Below are 8,510 nucleotides of genomic sequence, written 5' to 3'. Positions count from 1 at the left end.
ATGAAGCTAAAGGAATTGAACAAACCGCTGGCCGTGCGCAGCCCCATGCACGGGGACCACGGCCGCGCCGCGGGAGCTGCCCTTGCTGCCGCGGGACGGGGCTCTGCGGCGAGCCCGCCCAGGGAGCCTTCCCACAGCGTCTCCTCGGGGGAACAGCCGCCCTGCGAGCGGGAAGGGTCGGTCTCGACTGCCCTGCTCGCTCCTCTGCTTCCCTTTCATCTCCCCTCTGATGCAGTTTACTCCGTGGAACTACAGATAAGTTTTTCTCCGATGCGTGCCCAGCTATCACCATTTCCCTCCCCAGCGTGACGTGAGCAGAGAGGCTGCTGGCAGAGCTGGGCCGTGTGTCGCTGTGGCTGTTGGCAGAGCACTGGGTGTGCTGCTTTGTCTGGGGCTTTTTTTTTAATTTATTTTTGTCCTTGTTTTGCGTGCACTTAATGACTCGGCTGATGCCCCTGGCTAAGCCTCTGTGCTGCACCCCTTTCTATTATGTCTCTGCTGCTCCTCTGGTGCCTGCAAGTGCTGCCCCGAGGGGCCGGCTGCGCTCGGGGCCTCGGGGCGCGCGCGGCCGCTTCCCTTGGCCAGGCTGGCTGCTGCTGCAGGGCTGTCCCAGGGCTCTGCACGGAGGCATCGAGGCCGTGACGTCGCGCGGTGGCTTCACTGCAGCGTTGCAGGAGGAGCAGGGCCCGGCGGGGTTGCTGCGGGCGCCGTGGGCGGCTCTGCTGGCTGGAGGGCAGCCCGGTGTCGAGCTCGTGGCGCGCGGCTCCGCTGCCTCCTTCCCTGCAGCGGCGTCGCGCGGGGAGCGCCGTGCAAGGCCGTCCCGCACCGCGGCGAGCGGAGGCCGCGGAGCGGCTCGGTGCAGGCAGCAGTGAAAGCACCCGATAAAAAACAGACTTCAGGGAAGGTGAAAGCGAAAGCCGTAGCCATGCGCAGCGGCACGAGACGGCGCTGGCCTCGGATGGAGGGACGTGCGCGCGGGGTACGCGGCTCCGGCCGCGGCGGCCGCCTCCTGCTCCGCTGCGGGCGGCGTTGCCCGAGCGCACGGGGCTGAGGCCCTGCAGTGGAGGCTGCGTGGAGGGACCCCCGGACGGTGCTGGTGGCCTCACGTAGGGCAGCGGGTCTGTCCCTCCTCGGCATCACATGCGCCGCGGGGTGGCACCGCGCACGTGGGTCACGGTGTGGCAGGGTCCCATGGGGTCCCTTTTCCGTGTTTCTCTTCCCGTTGCCCCGTGCCAGCCGCCCCGCAGGCGGCTCCCCCAGCCACCCTCAAGCTGGAAACGCTCCTTTACTCACTCAGGCGAGCGGGTGAATTCCTCTTTCCACCTCTCCTCTCTTGGCACCTCCCGCGTTGGTGACACTCGTGTCCCACGCGCTGGGCCTGACCTGTCTCATGGCCGTGCAGGGCCCGGCTGGGTCCTGCTTGGGTGAGTGCGTAATAAATGATTTACCTAACGTGAGCACGGCGTCCTCACCGCTCCCTTGGGAAAACCCCGTACACTAATTCTTGTGTTGCCTATAAATACTTGTGTATTGGCAGTTTTGCCCTGTTCACACGTACGGGCGGGTTTAATGCGGCTGAGAGCAGATGCAGCGCAGATCAATCATGCCCTGGCGATTAGTGGCTTTGGCTGACCTCCTTTCCCAGTGCTGTTTTTGAGGGTTACCAGTTCTCTGTGTGGATTTTCAATGTGAATTTTGTATCCATTAAAGGGTTGGTTTAGATTAATAGGTTTTTAAGGCCCCAAAGAGCAGTGATACCCATCTCCTGTGGTCTGCTCCGTAATAGGAACTATTGTGCTTCTTGCATTCTTGGGTAAACCATTTGTGTGGTTAATTACCCTTGCTGCTAAGTAAATAAATAGTTGTGCCGTACTGAGGGTTGGAGGGTGAAAGAGGAGAGAAAAGGTCAGATACCGGCTCCGCTTCCCTCCTTTGTCACCAGCGTGTCCTTGCGGAGGTCTGTGTTGACAAAGACTAATGGCTTCGGAACCCTCCCGTTCCGGCGGCGCCGTAAGTGGGACAGTCCCTCGGGCCGGGCTGCGTTTCAGACCACGGCCCTTGCTGCAGCTCTTCTCTGACCCCCTTCCGTGAATTCTGCCCCATTTGGATGGATTTGCGTGACTCGGTGCATCGTGACTTGCTGGCTTGCCAGCAGCGCTTGCGTCACATGGTCCCCTGGCCGTTTTGAGGGAAATGGGATGGGAAAAAGCAGCTTTATTTGTGATCTTCTCTTCAAAGGGAGGCATCCTGGTGAATTGCTTTTGGCAGCAGCAAGGACCAGGTTTGCCAGGGGTGGTGGGCAGCAGCTCCGAGCGGATCTGCTGCGTATCAGGGCAAGCGAAAAGGTGGGTAAGAAAATAGAGTGAAGAGTGGCCAGAGCAGGCCAGACTAAGGGGAAACTGCTGCAGAGCCTGTAAAATGTTACCCAGAAGGAAACACTGAGGCAAAAAGGTGGCCCTGTGGCAAAGTGGCCTGGATGTTGTGAGATGCAGTGGGTAAAGAGGGTGCCAGGAGGAGGAACTGCAGCAGGGGGTTCGTTCTTCCGAAGTCTGTGCCATGCTGTGTGTTATTCTCACCTCACGATGTTCAGCTTTCATGGATGGGCATCGTGAGGCTGAAGGCGGGTTGGGTTTGCATGGGACGGGCAGCACATCGCCCCGTATCCAGCAGCCAGTTGTCAATAGGTGCTGACTTGACCCTGTTGTTTCAATTCTTGCAGCGAGCGCTGCCCTCGGGTGAGTCCTGCTGTCTCCCCGTGTGCTCACGCAGGCCGTGCTGCCCGGTCCTGCTGCGCCGTGGGTTAAAACCTAAAGGAAAACCTCAAGGTCTCTTCATGGCTGGAGACATAAGGACTTTAAAATGAGGGCTAAGGTGCTGAAAACTGCTGCAGCAACGAGGACTCCGTTGGGGTGAGAAGGTGGCGGGCTCTGTGGGCCAGGCCCGCTCGGTGCTGTGCCCAGTCCTCACATTCCCTAGAGCCGCCCGTAACAGGAAAAGCTGTGGAAACGAAGGGAGCAGAAACGCACGCGTTCCAGGGACGGCTGCCCTGGAGCCTGGCCCGGGGCTGGCGGCGGTGCTGGGTGACAGCCCTCCCTCGTGGCGGTCCCCAAGGGCACCACGTGCCTCCCCGGCAAGAGCCAACTAAGCCTCTTGTCTGTGTGACGGGGCTGGGATACCCGGTGTGAGCCCTTCTCTGCTTACTGCAGCTCCGTATTATGATGTGCGTGTGCGATGTCCCCTGCTGCCATGGCGTGAATCCACGTGTGCTGAGGGCACCAAAACGCTGCGGCCGCTAGGATTTTGTAGACTTTTTCATTAACCTTGGCCTAGATGAAGTTAGGTTTGATAATCCCTGCATGGATTGCCCAGATCAGGGCACTGCCTGCCTCATCTCGAGATGGGAGTGAGAACGGCCAGGAATAGTTTTTCTGGGTAGTTTCTCCAGCTCAGGGACCCTGCTCGTAGCTTTGGGCTGAGAGGGGAGCAGCCGCCTGTGCTCCGTGCCCGTCCAGGCTCACGTTCCTCCCGTCCCAGCACGGCTGCTGTCCTCGCAGGTGGTGTTTTGCTTGCCAGCCTGCCCTACTTCGGGTCAGCCCACAACGTCTTTTATTTTGAGGTCAGTGACAGCTGCTGGCGGGCGCAGCCTTACTCTCGTTTTGCTTTTTAAGCAGCTCAGTGCATGTACCAAATTAACGGCTTCCTCAGGCTGCTTTAACCGTTTCATTACTGGCTTGGAGGAATTGAGGCCGCATCCGTGCGGTGCGCGTGGCTTCCATGCAGCTGCTGTGTCAGCTGCGGATCCGGCCCTTCTGCGTAATCCCGGGTTTGGTTTATGGAGTCCTTATCCGTGTTCCGCTGGGCTTGGACCCCCTGCACTGTCATCCTGTTATTCCTTTCCCCCGCAGGAGGAGGCGGAGGGCGCTCGCAGGGCTCTCTGCAGCCTCCTCCCGCCGAGGCACACGGTGGTTTCTGGCCGGCATTTTGTAGCCATCGCTCACGTCTGCTCTGACAGACCTGCCAGGACAGCAGTGTCCCCAAAACGCGCCCGAGTCGCTCTTTTTCGCCCTGCTCTCCCGCTGCACCAAAGAGCCCGGCTTGGAGGTGCCCCTTGGCGCTGCCTCCGCTGCAGGCAGCAGCGCTCGGCCTTGGCTGCGCCGCCCGGGCCACCCCGCTCCGCGCACAGGAGACATGGGAGTTGGCGTTGCCCAAAAGGAGCCTCTTGCCAGGCTGGAAATAACAACAGCCTCTCCGCAGGAGCAGGGCTGTGCCCAGCTTGGGACCTTTGCTCGCCGCCGCCTCTGCTCCTCGGCGTCTTGGAGCTGAGAACGGCCGGAATGAGAACACGGTCGGTGCCGCCCGCCAGGGACGGCGAAACCCTAGAACCTGCTGTGGACAGAGGAGCGCCAAGGATGACTCGGCTCGCGCAGCCCCGCAGGGCCGGGTGGCCCCGCAGGGCCGGGACAGCCCTGGGGCTCCTGCTCCACTGAAACCCTGCGCGCTCCTTGCGACGGCACCGCAGCTCCCTGGAGCAGCAGCCAGAGCCTGCTGAAAAGGAGCGTAATCCATGCGGTTACATAACACGAGCAGCTCTGCACTAAAAATAGCAAGAGGAAGAGTCCTTGAAGCAGCAGAAACGGCAGAGAAGGGATGGAGCGGAGGGCTGAGGTCACAGGAGCTGACGTTCCCCGTCAGAGCTGATTCACTCTCTCCTCTCGGCGTTGCTGGTGCTCTCTGACATCTGCTCCTTGGCACTGCGGAGCTGAGGGAGCCCCTTCCTTGTAGCTGCGGGAGAAGCTGCTCGTGCCCGTCCGCCCCGTATCGCACGTGCATCTTCTCCTTGGCACCTCCAGCCACGGGGAAGAGGCTGCCCGGGAGGCTGGTGGAGGGCAGGGTCCAGGACGGAGTGGAGGAGTCTGCCCTGGAAGCGCCTGGGAAACAGCAAGGAAATTGGAAAATCAGAGAGAGAGAGAAAAATAAAGAGGCTTTATTTAAGCCTCTTCATTTAGAGGAACCTAGTAGAGCTTTTCAGCTCAGTTAGATGAAAAGGGTCATCCAAAGCTAAAAGATACATGGGAGGTCACACTCCAACTTCTGCAGTGTTGTCTTCTCCCCGAGGGCTGAACCAAGGGGCAGCGGCATAGATGGTCGGTCAGAAGAAAGCTAATGGGAAGAGCAGGCAGGAAGGGAACAGGAGCACAGCCACAGGAGAGGGAATGGTCCAAAGCCGGGCGGTACCCCCAGGGACAGGCTGCAAGGGACAGGGATGCAGGACAAAGAGGGCTGTTGGGTCCTGAGGTGCTGGGATTTGTGCCAGAACATCTGCAGCACAAACGCTGCAGCCGGGGGGTTCTGCAGGCTGGGCCGAGCGGGGATGGCGCCGGCAGCAGCGCTGTGAGCCCAAGCACGGGTCACGCTCCGTTCCTGCGGGGGACGCAGGACGTGTCAGCCCGTCTGCGCACACGGGAGCCCTGGATGGGCAAGAGCCGCCCGGTTATGTGCAAAATGCAGTCCGACTCCTCTGAATCCCTGGTTTTGGCAGCACTTCTCATTTCATTCACTGCTGCAAAGTCTTACAGCATTAAATTGGCTGAATGAGGAAGTTTTCTGCAGCCGATTTGTCACCGGTTGACTCAGAGCTATTTGCAGCTGCTGAGCCAAAGCTGCTCTCCTGTGCTCACCTTGCAGATGCCCTGCAAAGGCCTGCCGATCCCGCGGAAATCCAGGGGAATTCGGGGAGTGTATTTCCGAGTGAAACCGGGCTGGGCAAAGGAGTCACAAAGGGAAAATAGAAAGTGAAGGGTGGGGAGGTTGGAAGCAGTGACTCGCCTGCATTGATTGACCTTCACATCTGAGTTGCCTTTCCCGTCCCCAGGAAGTCCCCTCCTCTGCGCTGCGGCGGCCGTGCATGGGGCTGCGCGATGCTCTGGCCCTCCTGCATTCCCAGCAGGAATTTCCCTCGTGTCCCGCAGGACGGTGACGCCTGCAATAGCTCTGAGGCTGCTGCAGAAAGGCGGCCGGTACGGCAGGTTTGGGCACACAGCGGGGCACGGCCACCACGTCCTGCCCTTCTGCAGAGCTCATGAGTCCCTCTCCAAAGCAGACCCTTAAGCTGGACATCATTACACATGTTTTAATTTGTGCTTCCTGCATGTGGCCAAGTCAGTTAAAAGGAACTTGGAGAAAAACCACTGCGCTAAGCACAGGCTTCTGCAGAAGAGCACAGAGCTGCATCTTGGTAGCTCCTGAGACACCCCGGAGCGGAGCGGAGCTTCCCGGTGAGCGCGTCTGTGTGCCGTGACTCAGCCGCCTGTTGGGAATTGCCCGGGAGCAATAGAAAGTGCCTGGCAAGGGACAGGCCCTGCCCGCAGGCACTCGAGCCGCTGGCTTTGCTGGCGCTGCAAAACACCTTCGTTATCCTCCTTCCTCCAGACCCCTTCCCATCGTTGTTATTTCTGCCCCTGCTGGTACTGAGGACAGAACATGGAATCTATTTCCGTATAAGACACCTTTAAAGCATGGCATTTTCCATTTGCCCTATTAAAATAAGTGCTGCCCTCCTTTAGCGGCCTGGCTTTTTCACTACTGAATCAGACACGTCACCTGGCGAGTGTTTTGCAAGTAAATAATGACTGGAACCATGTGCATGTCCTGGGATTACCGCGGGCCTGGTGCAAGGGGCAGGAGCACGGTGTGCACGGAGCGCCGGCCCGCTGGGGTTGTGCACGAGGGCTGTGCCGTTGGAACGGAGCTGTCTGGCTGGAGCTGCGCTCAGTTCCTGAGAAGTTACTGAATTTATTCTGGCTTACACTGGCTTGTGGTGCAGCCTCTGTTTCTGCATAAAGGAAAACTCGAAACCCTTGTTATGGCGAGGATAATATTGAACTTTGTAATATTCCTCTAAGGAGCGATTTCTAGATCCTTGGCAGGGGACACAAAAGAAGAATCTGCATGAACTTCATGCTCGAGGGTGTTTCCTCAGGACAGTGGATCTGACACTGGCCAGGAAAGAGAAGTTTGCTCTGCTGCTTCCTTTATTGTCTGCGTCCTGCAAATAAGCAGAACAGCTTGTCCCGTTAAACTGTCAGTCTGGCAGTTTTCACCAGCTCTTTAAGATAAACAAAACGTGGGTGAGGGCTCGGAGCCGCGGCCCTGGCTGCCTCCGGAGCGGGGCTCGCGCACGGCTACGCGCCGGCGTCCCGGGAAGCGCCGGCGGCAGCGGGATGAAGGGAGAGCCGAGCGGCACCGCGGCCCTGCCAAGCCGGCCGTGGTGTCAGCGTCTTGTCCCGGGCATGAATGGCAGCAGGGAAGCTGATCCCGCGGGAAGCGCCGCGGCGGCCAAGTGACTCGCATAACCTGGACTCGCTCCCCAGCTAATGAAGAAGGGCAGAAGGAAGCGCAGCAAGGCTCGAGGAAACCCAACGCCGCTGCGAGCGCGGGGTGTTCCCGTCCCTCCGGAAGGGCCATGGGGCAGCGGCGCCCGGTGCGTGTGCCTCGCCTGGGCGAGCCCTGGAGCGGGTGCACGTGCTGCCCCCGAGCTTGCAAAAACCATCAACCTGGTGCCATGGGGTGACCGTCCACGGTGCTCACAGTGGCTTGGGGTGACCGTCCCCAGCCGCGGCGCTCAGCCCTTTGAGTGAATTACAGGCTCTGTAATGCGGGCTAAGGCTCTAAAACAGGGAGCAATCCCTCACCCTCCGCGTCTCTCGTGCGATGCCCACACCTCCCGGCTGGCGAGTCACCCCGAACCGGATAAGTGACCATGGAGAACAGCAGTCGCTGCGTGCCCGGGCTGGGCACCGAGGCGCAGCGTGGGCGCCGGGCCCTTCCCGGGAACGGGAACGCGCTGTGCCCGCGGCGCCGCCCCCGGCTCCGGGAAGGCCACGCTCCCGGGACGCGCGCGCTCCGGGAACAAAGCCGGCCTTGAGCGGCCGCTCGCGCTGCTTGCGGCTCGCTGACCTTTGCTTCGCTTGCATTAAACGCGGGGTAATTTGTACCTGAGCGGAGTTGCTCCGTCTCGTTAGCGCGATTAAATAGACGGCAGAGCGTTACTAGCTTCACTGTCAGAGAGACTGTTGCTTAGTAATTTGAGCTGCGGTAACCTCATTATTCAGGGTTTTTAAATTATTTATTTAGTTATTTCTACAAGGATGGTGGTTCCGTTGTTTACGCGTGACCCTGTGAGCTCTGTGGGCTGTGATGTCATTAAGGCTCCAAAAGCTGTGATGTCATTAAGGCTGTCAGGCCATGGACACCGGAAGCTGAAAAATCAGGGTAAAATAGAGCCAGGGGGAAACCTGGATGGGACTTCAGACTGTCTGTGCCTAAAAGAGCCTCTGTGGGGTAAAAACAGCAGGGAAGGAGCTAAGGAGCGAGCTCGCACGCACGCGGCTGCGCTTGCCGCCGCGCTGCGGCCGGCAGCTCCGGATAATCCCCGGCCGAGGAGGGGGAAGCGGAGCTGCGAGGGCGGCGGGCACGAGCGGCCGGGACACGGCACCTATGGGGCAGGCAGC

The sequence above is a fragment of the Tinamus guttatus genome, unplaced genomic scaffold (genome assembly GCF_059628265.1).
Source record: "Tinamus guttatus ecotype Peru unplaced genomic scaffold, ASM5962826v1 Tinamus_guttatus_pri_ptg000580l, whole genome shotgun sequence".
Taxonomy (NCBI): Eukaryota; Metazoa; Chordata; class Aves; order Tinamiformes; family Tinamidae; genus Tinamus; species Tinamus guttatus.
This window is presented reverse-complemented; position numbering follows the sequence as displayed.